Genomic DNA, 20,949 nt, shown 5'->3' on the forward strand with positions numbered 1-20,949 from the left:
GGTTTGCCTTAGATCACGTAAAGAGTCAGTCAGCGATAGTTTTTAGTCATTGTAAAAGTGAGCCAGACAGAGTACAAGTCAGTCACAGTGAAAGTTAGTCATGGCTCGAGTCAGTCCCAGACAAAACGAGTCATCGTCAAAGCGAGCTATAGGACAAGTCAGTCGTAATCCAAATTGGTCATCGTCAGTCACGTGATACCAAGTCAGCCACCGTCCGAGTCGATGATAGTCCGAAGTCAGCCGTAGACCGAGGAGTGACAGGGTGACAGGTGACAGGGTGACAGGGTGACAGAGTGACAGAGTGACAGGGTGACAGAGTGACAGAGAGACAGAGAGACAGGGTGACAAGGTGACAGGGTGAAAGAGTGACAGGGTGACAGAGTGACAGGGTGACAGGGTGACAGAGTGACAGGGTGACAGGGTGACAGAGTGACAGGGTGACAGGGTGAAAGAGTGACAGGGTGACAGAGTGACAGAGTGCCAGGGTGACAGAGTGACAGGGTGACAGAGTGACAGGGTGACAGGGTGACAGAGTGACAGGGTGACAAGGTGACAGGGTGACAGAGTGACAGGGTGACAGAGTGACAGGGTGACAGGGTGACAGGGTGACAGGGTGACAAGGTGACAGGGTGACAGAGTGACAGGGTGACAGGGTGACAGGGTGAAAGAGTGACAGGGTGACAGAGTGCCAGGGTGACAGAGTGACAGGGTGACAGAGTGACAGAGTGACAGGGTGACAGGGTGACAGGGTGACAGAGTGACAGGGTGACAAGGTGACAGGTTGAAAGAGTGACAGGGTGACAGAGTGACAGGGTGACAGGGTGACAGGGTGACAGAGTGACAGGGTGACAAGGTGACAGGGTGACAGAGTGACAGGGTGACAGGGTGAAAGAGTGACAGGGTGACAGAGTGACAGAGTGCCAGGGTGACAGAGTGACAGGGTGACAGAGTGACAGGGTGACAGGGTGACAGAGTGACAGGGTGACAGAGTGACAGGGTGACAGGGTGACAGGGTGACAGAGTGACAGGGTGACAGAGTGACAGGGTGACAGAGTGACAGGGTGACAGGGTGACAGGGTGACAGGGTGACAGAGTGACAGGGTGACAGAGTGACAGGGTGGCAGGGAGACAGGGTGACAGAGTGACAGAGAGACAGGGTGACAGAGTGACAGAGTGACAGAGAGACAGGGTGACAGGGTGGCAGGGTGATAGGGTTACAGAGTGACAGGGTGACAGGGTGACAGAGTGACAGGGTGACAGAGTGACAGGGTGACAGAGTGACAGAGAGACAGAGTGACAGAGAGACAGGGTGACAGAGTGACAGGGTGACAGAGTGACAGGGTGACAAGGTGACAGAGTGACAGGGTGACAGAGTGACAGAGTGACAGAGAGACAGGGTGACAGAGTGACAGGGTGGCAGAGTGACAGAGTGACAGAGTGACAGGGTGGCAGGGTGACAGAGTGACAGGGTGACAGAGTGACAGAGTGACAGAGTGACAGGGTGACAGAGTGACAGGGTGACAGGGTGACAGAGTGACAGGGTGACAGAGTGACAGGGTGACAGAGTGACAGAGTGACAGAGTGACAGAGTGACAGGGTGACAGAGTGACAGGGTGACAGGGTGACAGAGTGACAGGGTGACAGAGTGACAGGGTGGCAGGGTGACAGAGTGACAGGGTGACAGAGTGGCAGGGTGACAGGGTGACAGGGTGGCAGGGTGACAGAGTGACAGAGTAACAGAGTGACAGGGTGACAGGGTGACAGGGTGACAGAGTGACAGGGTGACAGGGTGACAGAGTGACAGGGTGACAGAGTGACAGTGACAGGGTGACAGGGTGACAGGGTGACAGAGTGACAGGGTGACAGGGTGACAGGGTGACAGGGTGACAGAGTGACAGGGTGACAGAGTGACAGGGTGACATGGTGACAGGGTGACAGAGTGACAGGGCGACAGGGTGACAGAGTGACAGGGTGACAGGGTGACAGAGTGACAGGGTGACAGGGTGACAGGGTGACAGGGTGACAGAGTGACAGGGTGACAGGGTGACAGAGAGTCAGGGTGACAGAGTGACAGAGTGTAAGGATGACAGGGTGACAGAGTGACAGGGTGACAGAGTGACAGTGACAGGGTGACAGGGTGACAGAGTGACAGGGTGACAGGGTGACAGAGTGACAGGGTGACAGGGTGACAGAGTGACAGGGTGACAGAGAGACAGGGTGACAGAGTGACAGGGTGACAAGGTGACAGAGTGACAGGGTGACAGAGTGACAGAGTGACAGAGAGACAGGGTGACAGAGTGACAGGGTGGCAGAGTGACAGAGTGACAGAGTGACAGGGTGGCAGGGTGACAGAGTGACAGGGTGACAGAGTGACAGAGTGACAGAGTGACAGGGTGACAGAGTGACAGGGTGACAGGGTGACAGGGTGATAGGGTGACAGAGTGACAGGGTGACAGGGTGACAGAGTAACAGAGTGACAGAGAGACAGGGTGACAGGGTGACAGGGTGACAGAGTGACAGGGTGGCAGGGTGACAGAGTGACAGGGTGACAGAGTGACAGAGTGACAGAGTGACAGGGTGACAGAGTGACAGGGTGACAGAGTGACAGGGTGACAGAGCGACAGGGTGACAGAGTGACAGGGTGACAGGGTGACAGAGTGACAGAGTGACAGGGTGACAGAGTGACAGGGTGACAGGGTGACAGAGAGACAGGGTGACAGGGTGACAGGGTGACAGAGTGACAGGGTGACAGGGTGACAGAGTGACAGAGTGACAGGGTGACAGAGTGACAGGGTGACAGGGTGACAGAGTGACAGGGTGACAGAGTGACAGGGTGACAGGGTGACAGAGTGACAGGGTGACAGAGTGACAGGGTGACAGAGTGACAGAGTGACAGGGTGACAGGGTGACAGAGTGACAGGGTGACAGAGTGACAGGGTGACAGGGTGACAGGGTGACAGAGTGACAGGGTGACAGAGTGACAGGGTGGCAGGGTGACAGGGTGACAGAGTGACAGAGAGACAGGGTGACAGAGTGACAGAGTGACAGAGAGACAGGGTGACAGGGTGGCAGGGTGATAGGGTTACAGAGTGACAGGGTGACAGGGTGACACAGTGACAGGGTGACAGAGTGACAGGGTGACAGAGTGACAGAGAGACAGAGTGACAGAGAGACAGGGTGACAGAGTGACAGGGTGACAGAGTGACAGGGTGACAAGGTGACAGAGTGACAGGGTGACAGAGTGACAGAGTGACAGAGAGACAGGGTGACAGAGTGACAGGGTGGCAGAGTGACAGAGTGACAGAGTGACAGGGTGGCAGGGTGACAGAGTGACAGGGTGACAGAGTGACAGAGTGACAGAGTGACAGGGTGACAGAGTGACAGGGTGACAGGGTGACAGAGTGACAGGGTGACAGAGTGACAGGGTGACAGAGTGACAGAGTGACAGAGTGACAGAGTGACAGGGTGACAGGGTGACAGAGTGACAGGGTGACAGAGTGACAGGGTGGCAGGGTGACAGAGTGACAGGGTGACAGAGTGACAGAGTGACAGAGTGACAGGGTGACAGAGTGACAGGGTGACAGGGTGACAGGGTGGCAGGGTGACAGAGTGACAGAGTGACAGAGTGACAGGGTGACAGGGTGACAGGGTGACAGAGTGACAGGGTGACAGGGTGACAGAGTGACAGGGTGACAGAGTGACAGTGACAGGGTGACAGGGTGACAGGGTGACAGAGTGACAGGGTGACAGGGTGACAGAGTGACAGGGTGACAGGGTGACAGAGTGACAGGGTGACAGAGTGACAGGGTGACATGGTGACAGGGTGACAGAGTGACAGGGCGACAGGGTGACAGAGTGACAGGGTGACAGGGTGACAGAGTGACAGGGTGACAGGGTGACAGGGTGACAGGGTGACAGAGTGACAGGGTGACAGGGTGACAGAGAGTCAGGGTGACAGAGTGACAGAGTGTAAGGATGACAGGGTGACAGAGTGACAGGGTGACAGAGTGACAGTGACAGGGTGACAGGGTGACAGAGTGACAGGGTGACAGGGTGACAGAGTGACAGGGTGACAGGGTGACAGAGTGACAGGGTGACAAAGAGACAGGGTGACAGAGTGACAGGGTGACAAGGTGACAGAGTGACAAGGTGACAGAGTGACAGAGTGACAGAGAGACAGGGTGACAGAGTGACAGGGTGGCAGAGTGACAGAGTGACAGAGTGACAGGGTGGCAGGGTGACAGAGTGACAGGGTGACAGAGTGACAGGGTGACAGAGTGACAGGGTGACAGGGTGACAGGGTGACAGGGTGACAGAGTGACAGGGTGACAGAGTGACAGAGTGACAGAGAGACAGGGTGACAGGGTGACAGGGTGACAGAGTGACAGGGTGGCAGGGTGACAGAGTGACAGGGTGACAGAGTGACAGAGTGACAGAGTGACAGGGTGACAGAGTGACAGGGTGACAGAGTGACAGGGTGACAGAGCGACAGGGTGACAGAGTGACAGGGTGACAGGGTGACAGAGTGACAGAGTGACAGGGTGACAGAGTGACAGGGTGACAGGGTGACAGAGAGACAGGGTGACAGGGTGACAGGGTGACAGAGTGACAGGGTGACAGGGTGACAGAGTGACAGGGTGACAGAGTGACAGGGTGACAGGGTGACAGAGTGACAGGGTGACAGAGAGACAGGGTGACAGGGTGACAGAGTGACAGGGTGACAGGGTGACAGAGTGACAGGGTGACAGGGTGACAGAGTGACAGGGTGACAGAGAGACAGGGTGACAGAGTGACAGGGTGACAAGGTGACAGAGTGACAGGGTGACAGAGTGACAGAGTGACAGAGAGACAGGGTGACAGAGTGACAGGGTGGCAGAGTGACAGAGTGACAGAGTGACAGGGTGGCAGGGTGACAGAGTGACAGGGTGACAGAGTGACAGAGTGACAGAGTGACAGGGTGACAGAGTGACAGGGTGACAGGGTGACAGGGTGATAGGGTGACAGAGTGACAGGGTGACAGGGTGACAGAGTAACAGAGTGACAGAGAGACAGGGTGACAGGGTGACAGGGTGACAGAGTGACAGGGTGGCAGGGTGACAGAGTGACAGGGTGACAGAGTGACAGAGTGACAGAGTGACAGGGTGACAGAGTGACAGGGTGACAGAGTGACAGGGTGACAGAGCGACAGGGTGACAGAGTGACAGGGTGACAGGGTGACAGAGTGACAGAGTGACAGGGTGACAGAGTGACAGGGTGACAGGGTGACAGAGAGACAGGGTGACAGGGTGACAGGGTGACAGAGTGACAGGGTGACAGGGTGACAGAGTGACAGAGTGACAGGGTGACAGAGTGACAGGGTGACAGGGTGACAGAGTGACAGGGTGACAGAGTGACAGGGTGACAGGGTGACAGAGTGACAGGGTGACAGAGTGACAGGGTGACAGAGTGACAGAGTGACAGGGTGACAGGGTGACAGAGTGACAGGGTGACAGAGTGACAGGGTGACAGGGTGACAGGGTGACAGAGTGACAGGGTGACAGAGTGACAGGGTGGCAGGGTGACAGGGTGACAGAGTGACAGAGAGACAGGGTGACAGAGTGACAGAGTGACAGAGAGACAGGGTGACAGGGTGGCAGGGTGATAGGGTTACAGAGTGACAGGGTGACAGGGTGACACAGTGACAGGGTGACAGAGTGACAGGGTGACAGAGTGACAGAGAGACAGAGTGACAGAGAGACAGGGTGACAGAGTGACAGGGTGACAGAGTGACAGGGTGACAAGGTGACAGAGTGACAGGGTGACAGAGTGACAGAGTGACAGAGAGACAGGGTGACAGAGTGACAGGGTGGCAGAGTGACAGAGTGACAGAGTGACAGGGTGGCAGGGTGACAGAGTGACAGGGTGACAGAGTGACAGAGTGACAGAGTGACAGGGTGACAGAGTGACAGGGTGACAGGGTGACAGAGTGACAGGGTGACAGAGTGACAGGGTGACAGAGTGACAGAGTGACAGAGTGACAGAGTGACAGGGTGACAGGGTGACAGAGTGACAGGGTGACAGAGTGACAGGGTGGCAGGGTGACAGAGTGACAGGGTGACAGAGTGACAGAGTGACAGAGTGACAGGGTGACAGAGTGACAGGGTGACAGGGTGACAGGGTGGCAGGGTGACAGAGTGACAGAGTGACAGAGTGACAGGGTGACAGGGTGACAGGGTGACAGAGTGACAGGGTGACAGGGTGACAGAGTGACAGGGTGACAGAGTGACAGTGACAGGGTGACAGGGTGACAGGGTGACAGAGTGACAGGGTGACAGAGTGACAGGGTGACAGGGTGACAGAGTGACAGGGTGACAGAGTGACAGGGTGACATGGTGACAGGGTGACAGAGTGACAGGGCGACAGGGTGACAGAGTGACAGGGTGACAGGGTGACAGAGTGACAGGGTGACAGGGTGACAGGGTGACAGGGTGACAGAGTGACAGGGTGACAGGGTGACAGAGAGTCAGGGTGACAGAGTGACAGAGTGTAAGGATGACAGGGTGACAGAGTGACAGGGTGACAGAGTGACAGTGACAGGGTGACAGGGTGACAGAGTGACAGGGTGACAGGGTGACAGAGTGACAGGGTGACAGGGTGACAGAGTGACAGGGTGACAAAGAGACAGGGTGACAGAGTGACAGGGTGACAAGGTGACAGAGTGACAAGGTGACAGAGTGACAGAGTGACAGAGAGACAGGGTGACAGAGTGACAGGGTGGCAGAGTGACAGAGTGACAGAGTGACAGGGTGGCAGGGTGACAGAGTGACAGGGTGACAGAGTGACAGAGTGACAGAGTGACAGGGTGACAGGGTGACAGGGTGACAGGGTGACAGGGTGACAGAGTGACAGGGTGACAGAGTGACAGAGTGACAGAGAGACAGGGTGACAGGGTGACAGGGTGACAGAGTGACAGGGTGGCAGGGTGACAGAGTGACAGGGTGACAGAGTGACAGAGTGACAGAGTGACAGGGTGACAGAGTGACAGGGTGACAGAGTGACAGGGTGACAGAGCGACAGGGTGACAGAGTGACAGGGTGACAGGGTGACAGAGTGACAGAGTGACAGGGTGACAGAGTGACAGGGTGACAGGGTGACAGAGAGACAGGGTGACAGGGTGACAGGGTGACAGAGTGACAGGGTGACAGGGTGACAGAGTGACAGAGTGACAGGGTGACAGAGTGACAGGGTGACAGGGTGACAGAGTGACAGGGTGACAGAGTGACAGGGTGACAGGGTGACAGAGTGACAGGGTGACAGAGTGACAGGGTGACAGAGTGACAGAGTGACAGGGTGACAGAGTGACAGGGTGACAGGGTGACAGAGTGACAGGGTGACAGAGTAACAGGGTGACAGGGTGACAGAGTGACAGGGTGACAGGGTGACAGGGTGACAGGGTGACAGGGTGACAGGGTGACAGAGCGACAGGGTGACAGGGTCACAGGGTAACAGAGTGACAGGGTGACAGAGTGACAGGGTGACAGGGTGACAGAGTGACAGGGTGACAGAGTGACAGGGTGACAGGGTGACAGAGTGACAGAGTGACAGGGTGACAGGGTGACAGGGTGACAGAGTGACAGGGTGACAGAGTGACAGGGTGACAGGGTGACAGAGTGACAGGGTGACAGAGTGACAGGGTGACAGGGTGACAGAGTGACAGGGTGACAGGGTGACAGAGTGACAGGGTGACAGTGTGACAGTGTGGCAGGGTGATAGGGTGACAGAGTGACAGGGTGACAGGGTGACAGAGAGACAGGGTGACAGGGTGACAGGGTGACAGGGTGACAGAGTGACAGAGTGACAGAGTGTAAGGGTGACAGGGTGACAGAGTGACAGGGTGACAGGGTGACAGAGTGACAGGGTGACAGGGTGACAGAGAGACAGGGTGACAGGGTGACAGGGTGACAGGGTGACAGAGTGACAGAGTGACAGAGTGACAGAGTGACAGGGTTACAGAGTGACAGAGTGACAGAGTGTAAGGATGACAGGGTGACAGAGTGACAGGGTGACAGGGTGACAGAGTGACAGGGTGACAGGGTGAAAGAGTGACAGGGTGACAGAGTGACAGAGTGACAGGGTGACAGAGTGACAGGGTGACAGAGTGACAGGGTGACAGAGTGACAGGGTGACAGGGTGACAGGGTGACAGGGTGACAGGGTGACAGAGTGACAGGGTGACAGGGTGACAGAGTGACAGGGTGACAGAGTGACAGAGTGACAGAGTGACAGAGTGACAGGGTGACAGGGTGACAGAGTGACAGGGTGACAGAGTGACAGGGTGGCAGGGTGACAGAGTGACAGGGTGACAGAGTGACAGAGTGACAGAGTGACAGGGTGACAGAGTGACAGGGTGACAGGGTGACAGGGTGGCAGGGTGACAGAGTGACAGAGTGACAGAGTGACAGGGTGACAGGGTGACAGGGTGACAGAGTGACAGGGTGACAGGGTGACAGAGTGACAGGGTGACAGAGTGACAGTGACAGGGTGACAGGGTGACAGGGTGACAGAGTGACAGGGTGACAGGGTGACAGAGTGACAGGGTGACAGGGTGACAGAGTGACAGGGTGACAGAGTGACAGGGTGACATGGTGACAGGGTGACAGAGTGACAGGGCGACAGGGTGACAGAGTGACAGGGTGACAGGGTGACAGAGTGACAGGGTGACAGGGTGACAGGGTGACAGGGTGACAGAGTGACAGGGTGACAGGGTGACAGAGAGTCAGGGTGACAGAGTGACAGAGTGTAAGGATGACAGGGTGACAGAGTGACAGGGTGACAGAGTGACAGTGACAGGGTGACAGGGTGACAGAGTGACAGGGTGACAGGGTGACAGAGTGACAGGGTGACAGGGTGACAGAGTGACAGGGTGACAAAGAGACAGGGTGACAGAGTGACAGGGTGACAAGGTGACAGAGTGACAAGGTGACAGAGTGACAGAGTGACAGAGAGACAGGGTGACAGAGTGACAGGGTGGCAGAGTGACAGAGTGACAGAGTGACAGGGTGGCAGGGTGACAGAGTGACAGGGTGACAGAGTGACAGAGTGACAGAGTGACAGGGTGACAGAGTGACAGGGTGACAGGGTGACAGGGTGACAGGGTGACAGAGTGACAGGGTGACAGAGTGACAGAGTGACAGAGAGACAGGGTGACAGGGTGACAGGGTGACAGAGTGACAGGGTGGCAGGGTGACAGAGTGACAGGGTGACAGAGTGACAGAGTGACAGAGTGACAGGGTGACAGAGTGACAGGGTGACAGAGTGACAGGGTGACAGAGCGACAGGGTGACAGAGTGACAGGGTGACAGGGTGACAGAGTGACAGAGTGACAGGGTGACAGAGTGACAGGGTGACAGGGTGACAGAGAGACAGGGTGACAGGGTGACAGGGTGACAGAGTGACAGGGTGACAGGGTGACAGAGTGACAGAGTGACAGGGTGACAGAGTGACAGGGTGACAGGGTGACAGAGTGACAGGGTGACAGAGTGACAGGGTGACAGGGTGACAGAGTGACAGGGTGACAGAGTGACAGGGTGACAGAGTGACAGAGTGACAGGGTGACAGAGTGACAGGGTGACAGGGTGACAGAGTGACAGGGTGACAGAGTAACAGGGTGACAGGGTGACAGAGTGACAGGGTGACAGGGTGACAGGGTGACAGGGTGACAGGGTGACAGGGTGACAGAGCGACAGGGTGACAGGGTCACAGGGTAACAGAGTGACAGGGTGACAGAGTGACAGGGTGACAGGGTGACAGAGTGACAGGGTGACAGAGTGACAGGGTGACAGGGTGACAGAGTGACAGAGTGACAGGGTGACAGGGTGACAGGGTGACAGAGTGACAGGGTGACAGAGTGACAGGGTGACAGGGTGACAGAGTGACAGGGTGACAGAGTGACAGGGTGACAGGGTGACAGAGTGACAGGGTGACAGGGTGACAGAGTGACAGGGTGACAGTGTGACAGTGTGGCAGGGTGATAGGGTTACAGAGTGACAGAGTGACAGAGTGTAAGGGTGACAGGGTGACAGAGTGACAGGGTGACAGGGTGACAGAGTGACAGGGTGACAGGGTGACAGAGAGACAGGGTGACAGGGTGACAGGGTGACAGAGTGACAGAGTGACAGAGTGACAGAGTGACAGGGTTACAGAGTGACAGAGTGACAGAGTGTAAGGATGACAGGGTGACAGAGTGACAGGGTGACAGGGTGACAGAGTGACAGGGTGACAGGGTGAAAGAGTGACAGGGTGACAGAGTGACAGAGTGACAGGGTGACAGAGTGACAGGGTGACAGAGTGACAGGGTGACAGAGTGACAGGGTGACAGGGTGACAGGGTGACAGGGTGACAGGGTGACAGAGTGACAGGGTGACAGGGTGACAGAGTGACAGAGTGACAGAGAGACAGGGTGACAGGGTGACAGGGTGACAGGGTGACAGGGTGACAGAGTGACAGAGTGACAGGGTGACAGGGTGACAGGGTGACAGAGTGACAGAGTGACAGGGTGACAGAGTGACAGGGTGACAGAGTGACAGGGTGACAGAGCGACAGGGTGACAGAGTGACAGGGTGACAGAGTGACAGAGTGACAGGGTGACAGAGTGACAGGGTGACAGGGTGACAGAGTGACAGGGTGACAGGGTGACAGAGTGACAGAGTGACAGGGTGACAGGGTGACAGAGTGACAGAGAGACAGGGTGACAGGGTGACAGAGTGACAGGGTGACAGGGTGACAGAGTGACAGAGTGACAGAGTGACAGGGTGACAGAGTGACAGAGTGACAGAGAGACAGGGTGACAGGGTGACAGAGTGACAGGGTGACAGGGTGACAGAGTGACAGGGTGACAGGGTGACAGAGTGACAGGGTGACAGAGTGACAGGGTGACAGAGTGACAGAGTGACAGAGAGACAGGGTGACAGAGTGACAGGGTGACAGAGTGACAGGGTGACAGGGTGAAAGAGTGACAGAGTGACAGGGTGACAGGGTGACAGTGACAGGGTGACAGGGTGACAGAGTGACAGGGTGACAGAGTGACAGTGCCAGGGTGACAGGGTGACAGAGTGACAGGGTGACAGGGTGACAGAGTGCCAGGGTGACAGAGTGACAGGGTGACAGAGTGACAGGGTGACAGGGTGAAAGAGTGACAGGGTGACAGAGTGACAGAGTGCCAGGGTGACAGAGTGACAGGGTGACAGAGTGACAGAGTGACAGGGTGACAGAGTGACAGGGTGACAGGGTGACAGGGTGACAGGGTGACAGGGTGACAGAGTGACAGGGTGACAGGGTGACAGAGTGACAGAGTGACAGAGAGACAGGGTGACAGGGTGACAGAGTGACAGGGTGGCAGGGTGACAGAGTGACAGGGTGACAGAGTGACAGAGTGACAGAGTGACAGGGTGACAGAGTGACAGGGTGACAGAGTGACAGGGTGACAGAGTGACAGGGTGACAGAGCGACAGGGTGACAGAGTGACAGGGTGACAGGGTGACAGAGTGACAGAGTGACAGGGTGACAGAGTGACAGGGTGACAGGGTGACAGAGTGCCAGGGTGACAGAGTGACAGGGTGACAGAGTGACAGGGTGACAGGGTGAAAGAGTGACAGGGTGACAGAGTGACAGAGTGCCAGGGTGACAGAGTGACAGGGTGACAGAGTGACAGGGTGACAGGGTGACAGAGTGACAGTGACAGGGTGACAGGGTGACAGAGTGACAGGGTGACAGGGTGACAGAGTGACAGGGTGACAGGGTGACAGAGTGACAGGGTGACAGTGACAGGGTGACATGGTGACAGGGTGACAGAGTGACAGGGTGACAGGGTGACAGAGTGACAGGGTGGCAGAGTGACAGAGAGACAGGGTGACAGAGTGACAGGGTGGCAGGGTGATAGGGTTACAGAGTGACAGAGTAACAGAGAGTAAGGATGACAGGGTGACAGAGTGACAGGGTGACAGGGTGACAGAGTGACAGGGTGACAGAGAGACAGGGTGACAGGGTGACAGGGTGAAAGAGTGACAGGGTGACAGAGTGACAGAGTGCCAGGGTGACAAAGTGACAGGGTGACAGAGTGACAGGGTGACAGGGTGACAGAGTGACAGTGACAGGGTGACAGGGTGACAGAGTGACAGGGTGACAGGGTGACAGGGTGACAGAGTGACAGGGTGACAGGGTGACAGAGTGACAGGGTGACAGAGTGACAGGGTGACATGGTGACAGGGTGACAGAGTGACAGGGTGACAGGGTGACAGAGTGACAGGGTGGCAGAGTGACAGAGAGACAGGGTGACAGAGTGACAGGGTGGCAGGGTGATAGGGTTACAGAGTGACAGAGTAACAGAGTGTAAGGATGACAGGGTGACAGAGTGACAGGGTGACAGGGTGACAGAGTGACAGGGTGACAGGTTTACAGAGAGACAGGGTGACAGGGTGAAAGAGTGACAGGGTGACAGAGTGACAGAGTGACAGGGTGACAGAGTGACAGGGTGACAGAGTGACAGGGTGACAGGGTGACAGAGTGACAGAGAGACAGGGTGACAGGGTGACAGAGTGACAGAGTGACAGGGTGACAGAGTGACAGGGTGACAGAGTGACAGGGTGACAGGGTGACAGGGTGACAGAGTGACAGGGTGACAGAGCGACAGGGTGACAGGGTGACAGGGTGACAGAGTGACAGGGTGACAGAGTGACAGAGAGACAGGGTGACAGAGTGACAGGGTGACAGAGTGACAGGGTGACAGGGTGACAGAGTGACAGGGTGACAGAGTGACAGAGAGACAGGGTGACAGGGTGACAGGGTGACAGAGTGACAGGGTGACAGGGTGACAGAGTGACAGGGTGACAGAGTGACAGGGTGACAGGGTGACAGAGTGACAGGGTGACAGGGTGACAGGGTGACAGGGTGACAGGGTGACAGAGTGACAGGGTGACAAGGTGACAGAATGACAGAGTGACAGGGTGACAGAGTGACAGGGTGACAGAGTGACAGGGTGACAGGGTGACAGTGTGACAGAGCGACAGGGTGACAGGGTGACAGAGAGACAGAGTGGCATGGTGACAGGGTGACAGAGTGACAGGGTGACAGGGTGACAGACTGACAGGGTGACAGGGTGACAGAGTACCAGGGTGACAGAGTGACAGGGTGACAGAGAGACAGGGTGACAGGGTGACAGGGTGACAGAGAGACAGGGTGACAGGGTGACAGAGTGACAGGTGACAGAGTGACAGGGTGACAGAGTGACAGGGTGACAGGGTGACAGAGAGACAGGGTGACAGGGTGACAGAGTGACAGGGTGACAGGTGACAGAGTGACAGGGTGACAGGGTGACAGAGTGACAGGGTGACAGGGTGACAGAGTGACAGGGTGACAGAGTGACAGAGAGACAGGGTGACAGAGTGACAGGGTGGCAGAGTGACAGAGTGACAGAGTGACAGGGTGGCAGGGTGACAGAGTGACAGGGTGACAGAGTGACAGAGTGACAGAGTGACAGGGTGACAGAGTGACAGGGTGACAGGGTGACAGAGTGACAGGGTGACAGAGTGACAGGGTGACAGAGTGACAGAGTGACAGGGTGACAGAGTGACAGGGTGACAGGGTGACAGAGTGACAGGGTGACAGAGTGACAGGGTGGCAGGGTGACAGAGTGACAGGGTGACAGAGTGGCAGGGTGACAGGGTGACAGGGTGGCAGGGTGACAGAGTGACAGAGTAACAGAGTGACAGGGTGACAGGGTGACAGGGTGACAGAGTGACAGGGTGACAGGGTGACAGAGTGACAGGGTGACAGAGTGACAGTGACAGGGTGACAGGGTGACAGGGTGACAGAGTGACAGGGTGACAGGGTGACAGAGTGACAGGGTGACAGGGTGACAGAGTGACAGGGTGACAGAGTGACAGGGTGACATGGTGACAGGGTGACAGAGTGACAGGGCGACAGGGTGACAGAGTGACAGGGTGACAGGGTGACAGAGTGACAGGGTGACAGGGTGACAGGGTGACAGGGTGACAGAGTGACAGGGTGACAGGGTGACAGAGAGTCAGGGTGACAGAGTGACAGAGTGTAAGGATGACAGGGTGACAGAGTGACAGGGTGACAGAGTGACAGTGACAGGGTGACAGGGTGACAGAGTGACAGGGTGACAGGGTGACAGAGTGACAGGGTGACAGGGTGACAGAGTGACAGGGTGACAGAGAGACAGGGTGACAGAGTGACAGGGTGACAAGGTGACAGAGTGACAGGGTGACAGAGTGACAGAGTGACAGAGAGACAGGGTGACAGAGTGACAGGGTGGCAGAGTGACAGAGTGACAGAGTGACAGGGTGGCAGGGTGACAGAGTGACAGGGTGACAGAGTGACAGAGTGACAGAGTGACAGGGTGACAGAGTGACAGGGTGACAGGGTGACAGGGTGATAGGGTGACAGAGTGACAGGGTGACAGGGTGACAGAGTAACAGAGTGACAGAGAGACAGGGTGACAGGGTGACAGGGTGACAGAGTGACAGGGTGGCAGGGTGACAGAGTGACAGGGTGACAGAGTGACAGAGTGACAGAGTGACAGGGTGACAGAGTGACAGGGTGACAGAGTGACAGGGTGACAGAGCGACAGGGTGACAGAGTGACAGGGTGACAGGGTGACAGAGTGACAGAGTGACAGGGTGACAGAGTGACAGGGTGACAGGGTGACAGAGAGACAGGGTGACAGGGTGACAGGGTGACAGAGTGACAGGGTGACAGGGTGACAGAGTGACAGAGTGACAGGGTGACAGAGTGACAGGGTGACAGGGTGACAGAGTGACAGGGTGACAGAGTGACAGGGTGACAGGGTGACAGAGTGACAGGGTGACAGAGTGACAGGGTGACAGAGTGACAGAGTGACAGGGTGACAGGGTGACAGAGTGACAGGGTGACAGAGTGACAGGGTGACAGGGTGACAGGGTGACAGAGTGACAGGGTGACAGAGTGACAGGGTGGCAGGGTGACAGGGTGACAGAGTGACAGAGAGACAGGGTGACAGAGTGACAGAGTGACAGAGAGACATGGTGACAGGGTGGCAGGGTGATAGGGTTACAGAGTGACAGGGTGACAGGGTGACACAGTGACAGGGTGACAGAGTGACAGGGTGACAGAGTGACAGAGAGACAGAGTGACAGAGAGACAGGGTGACAGAGTGACAGGGTGACAGAGTGACAGGGTGACAAGGTGACAGAGTGACAGGGTGACAGAGTGACAGAGTGACAGAGAGACAGGGTGACAGAGTGACAGGGTGGCAGAGTGACAGAGTGACAGAGTGACAGGGTGGCAGGGTGACAGAGTGACAGGGTGACAGAGTGACAGAGTGACAGAGTGACAGGGTGACAGAGTGACAGGGTGACAGGGTGACAGAGTGACAGGGTGACAGAGTGACAGGGTGACAGAGTGACAGAGTGACAGAGTGACAGAGTGACAGGGTGACAGGGTGACAGAGTGACAGGGTGACAGAGTGACAGGGTGGCAGGGTGACAGAGTGACAGGGTGACAGAGTGACAGAGTGACAGAGTGACAGGGTGACAGAGTGACAGGGTGACAGGGTGACAGGGTGGCAGGGTGACAGAGTGACAGAGTGACAGAGTGACAGGGTGACAGGGTGACAGGGTGACAGAGTGACAGGGCGACAGGGTGACAGAGTGACAGGGTGACAGGGTGACAGAGTGACAGGGTGACAGGGTGACAGGGTGACAGGGTGACAGAGTGACAGGGTGACAGGGTGACAGAGAGTCAGGGTGACAGAGTGACAGAGTGTAAGGATGACAGGGTGACAGAGTGACAGGGTGACAGAGTGACAGTGACAGGGTGACAGGGTGACAGAGTGACAGGGTGACAGGGTGACAGAGTGACAGGGTGACAGGGTGACAGAGTGACAGGGTGACAGAGAGACAGGGTGACAGAGTGACAGGGTGACAGGGTGACAAGGTGACAGAGTGACAAGGTGACAGAGTGACAGAGTGACAGAGAGACAGGGTGACAGAGTGACAGGGTGGCAGAGTGACAGAGTGACAGAGTGACAGGGTGGCAGGGTGACAGAGTGACAGGGTGACAGAGTGACAGAGTGACAGAGTGACAGGGTGACAGAGTGACAGGGTGACAGGGTGACAGGGTGACAGGGTGACAGAGTGACAGGGTGACAGAGTGACAGAGTGACAGAGAGACAGGGTGACAGGGTAACAGAGTGACAGGGTGGCAGGGTGACAGAGTGACAGGGTGACAGAGTGACAGAGTGACAGAGTGACAGGGTGACAGAGTGACAGGGTGACAGAGTGACAGGGTGACAGAGCGACAGGGTGACAGAGTGACAGGGTGACAGGGTGACAGAGTGACAGAGTGACAGGGTGACAGAGTGATAGGGTGACAGGGTGACAGAGAGACAGGGTGACAGGGTGACAGGGTGACAGATTGACAGGGTGACAGGGTGACAGAGTGACAGAGTGACAGGGTGACAGAGTGACAGGGTGACAGGGTGACAGAGTGACAGGGTGACAGAGTGACAGGGTGACAGGGTGACAGAGTGACAGGGTGACAGAGTGACAGGGTGACAGAGTGACAGAGTGACAGGGTGACAGAGTGACAGGGTGACAGGGTGACAGAGTGACAGGGTGACAGAGTAACAGGGTGACAGGGTGACAGAGTGACAGGGTGACAGGGTGACAGGGTGACAGGGTGACAGGGTGACAGAGCGACAGGGTGACAGGGTCACAGGGTAACAGAATGACAGGGTGACAGAGTGACAGGGTGACAGGGTGACAGAGTGACAGGGTGACAGAGTGACAGGGTGACAGGGTGACAGAGTGACAGAGTGACAGGGTGACAGGGTGACAGGGTGACAGAGTGACAGGGTGACAGAGTGACAGGGTGACAGGGTGACAGAGTGACAGGGTGACAGAGTGACAGGGTGACAGGGTGACAGAGTGACAGGGTGACAGGGTGACAGAGTGACAGGGTGACAGTGTGACAGTGTGGCAGGGTGATAGGGTTACAGAGTGACAGAGTGACAGAGTGTAAGGGTGACAGGGTGACAGAGTGACAGGGTGACAGGGTGACAGAGTGACAGGGTGACAGGGTGACAGAGAGACAGGGTGACAGGGTGACAGGGTGACAGGGTGACAGAGTGACAGAGTGACAGAGTGACAGGGTTACAGAGTGACAGAGTGACAGAGTGTAAGGATGACAGGGTGACAGAGTGACAGGGTGACAGGGTGACAGAGTGACAGGGTGACAGGGTGAAAGAGTGACAGGGTGACAGAGTGACAGAGTGACAGGGTGACAGAGTGACAGGGTGACAGAGTGACAGGGTGACAGAGTGACAGGGTGACAGGGTGACAGGGTGACAGGGTGACAGGGTGACAGAGTGACAGGGTGACAGGGTGACAGAGTGACAGAGTGACAGAGAGACAGGGTGACAGGGTGACAGGGTGACAGAGTGACAGGGTGACAGGGTGACAGAGTGACAGAGTGACAGGGTGACAGGGTGACAGGGTGACAGAGTGACAGAGTGACAGGGTGACAGAGTGACAGGGTGACAGAGTGACAGGGTGACAGAGCGACAGGGTGACAGAGTGACAGGGTGACAGAGTGACAGAGTGACAGGGTGACAGAGTGACAGGGTGACAGAGTGACAGGGTGACAGGGTGACAGAGTGACAGAGTGACAGGGTGACAGGGTGACAGAGTGACAGAGAGACAGGGTGACAGGGTGACAGAGTGACAGGGTGACAGGGTGACAGAGTGACAGAGTGACAGAGTGACAGGGTGACAGAGTGACAGAGTGACAGAGAGACAGGGTGACAGGGTGACAGAGTGACAGGGTGACAGGGTGACAGAGTGACAGGGTGACAGGGTGACAGAGTGACAGGGTGACAGAGTGACAGGGTGACAGAGTGACAGAGTGACAGAGAGACAGGGTGACAGAGTGACAGGGTGACAGAGTGACAGGGTGACAGGGTGAAAGAGTGACAGAGTGACAGGGTGACAGGGTGACAGTGACAGGGTGACAGGGTGACAGAGTGACAGGGTGACAGAGTGACAGTGCCAGGGTGACAGGGTGACAGAGTGACAGGGTGACAGGGTGACAGAGTGCCAGGGTGACAGAGTGACAGGGTGACAGAGTGACAGGGTGACAGGGTGAAAGAGTGACAGGGTGACAGAGTGACAGAGTGCCAGGGTGACAGAGTGACAGGGTGACAGAGTGACAGGGTGACAGGGTGACAGGGTGACAGGGTGACAGGGTGACAGGGTGACAGAGTGACAGGGTGACAGGGTGACAGAGTGACAGAGTGACAGAGAGACAGGGTGACAGGGTGACAGAGTGACAGGGTGGCAGGGTGACAGAGTGACAGGGTGACAGAGTGACAGAGTGACAGAGTGACAGGGTGACAGAGTGACAGGGTGACAGAGTGACAGGGTGACAGAGTGACAGGGTGACAGAGCGACAGGGTGACAGAGTGACAGGGTGACAGAGTGACAGAGTGACAGGGTGACAGAGTGACAGGGTGACAGGGTGACAGAGTGCCAGGGTGACAGAGTGACAGGGTGACAGAGTGACAGGGTGACAGGGTGAAAGAGTGACAGGGTGACAGAGTGACAGAGTGCCAGGGTGACAGAGTGACAGGGTGACAGAGTGACAGGGTGACAGGGTGACAGAGTGACAGTGACAGGGTGACAGGGTGACAGAGTGACAGGGTGACAGGGTGACAGAGTGACAGGGTGACAGGGTGACAGAGTGACAGGGTGACAGTGACAGGGTGACATGGTGACAGGGTGACAGAGTGACAGGGTGACAGGGTGACAGAGTGACAGGGTGGCAGAGTGACAGAGAGACAGGGTGACAGAGTGACAGGGTGGCAGGGTGATAGGGTTACAGAGTGACAGAGTAACAGAGAGTAAGGATGACAGGGTGACAGAGTGACAGGGTGACAGGGTGACAGAGTGACAGGGTGACAGAGAGACAGGGTGACAGGGTGACAGGGTGAAAGAGTGACAGGGTGACAGAGTGACAGAGTGCCAGGGTGACAAAGTGACAGGGTGACAGAGTGACAGGGTGACAGGGTGACAGAGTGACAGTGACAGGGTGACAGGGTGACAGAGTGACAGGGTGACAGGGTGACAGGGTGACAGAGTGACAGGGTGACAGGGTGACAGAGTGACAGGGTGACAGAGTGACAGGGTGACATGGTGACAGGGTGACAGAGTGACAGGGTGACAGGGTGACAGAATGACAGGGTGGCAGAGTGACAGAGAGACAGGGTGACAGAGTGACAGGGTGGCAGGGTGATAGGGTTACAGAGTGACAGAGTAACAGAGTGTAAGGATGACAGGGTGACAGAGTGACAGGGTGACAGGGTGACAGAGTGACAGGGTGACAGGTTGACAGAGAGACAGGGTGACAGGGTGAAAGAGTGACAGGGTGACAGAGTGACAGAGTGACAGGGTGACAGAGTGACAGGGTGACAGAGTGACAGGGTGACAGGGTGACAGAGTGACAGAGAGACAGGGTGACAGGGTGACAGAGTGACAGAGTGACAGGGTGACAGAGTGACAGGGTGACAGAGTGACAGGGTGACAGGGTGACAGGGTGACAGAGTGACAGGGTGACAGAGCGACAGGGTGACAGGGTGACAGGGTGACAGAGTGACAGGGTGACAGAGTGACAGAGAGACAGGGTGACAGAGTGACAGGGTGACAGAGTGACAGGGTGACAGGGTGACAGAGTGACAGGGTGACAGAGTGACAGAGAGACAGGGTGACAGGGTGACAGGGTGACAGAGTGACAGGGTGACAGGGTGACAGAGTGACAGGGTGACAGAGTGACAGGGTGACAGGGTGACAGAGTGACAGGGTGACAGGGTGACAGGGTGACAGGGTGACAGGGTGACAGGGTGACAAGGTGACAGAATGACAGAGTGACAGGGTGACAGAGTGACAGGGTGACAGAGTGACAGGGTGACAGGGTGACAGTGTGACAGGGTGACAGAGTGACAGGGTGACAGGGTGACAGGGTGACAGAGCGACAGGGTGACAGGGTGACAGGGTAACAGAGTGACAGGGTGACAGAGTGACAGGGTGACAGGGTGGCAGGGTGACAGGGTGATAGGGTGACAGGGTGACAGAGAGACAGAGTGGCATGGTGACAGGGTGACAGAGTGACAGGGTGACAGGGTGACAGACTGACAGGGTGACAGGGTGACAGAGTACCAGGGTGACAGAGTGACAGGGTGACAGAGAGACAGGGTGACAGGGTGACAGGGTGACAGAGAGACAGGGTGACAGGGTGACAGAGTGACAGGTGACAGAGTGACAGGGTGACAGAGTGACAGGGTGACAGGGTGACAGAGAGACAGGGTGACAGGGTGACAGAGTGACAGGGTGACAGGTGACAGAGTGACAGGGTGACAGGGTGACAGAGTGACAGGGTGACAGGGTGACAGAGTGACAGGGTGACAGAGTGACAGAGAGACAGGGTGACAGGGTGACAAGGTGACAGGGTGACAGAGAGACAGGGTGACAAGGTGACAGGGTGAGAGAGTTAGGGTGACAGAGTGACAGAGAGACAGGGTGACAGGTGACAGAGTGACAGGGTGACAGAGTGACAGGGTGACAGAGTGACAGGGTGACAGGGTGACAAGGTGACAGGGTGACAGAGTGACAGAGAGACAGGGTGACAGGGTGACAGGTGACAGAGTGACAGGGTGACAGAGTGACAGGGTGACAGGGTGACAGAGTGACAGGGTGACAGAGTGACAGAGAGACAGGGTGACAAGGTGACAGGGTGAGAGAGTCAGGGTGACAGAGTGACAGAGAGACAGGGTGACAGAGTGACAGGGTGACAGAGTGACAGTATAAATACATATTTTTATTCTGCTCATCATCATCAGCATCATCGTCGTCATCATCATCTC

The sequence above is a fragment of the Lampetra planeri genome, chromosome 62, assembly GCF_965212315.1.
Source record: "Lampetra planeri chromosome 62, kcLamPlan1.2.h2, whole genome shotgun sequence".
In the NCBI taxonomy this organism is placed as follows: Eukaryota; Metazoa; Chordata; class Hyperoartia; order Petromyzontiformes; family Petromyzontidae; genus Lampetra; species Lampetra planeri.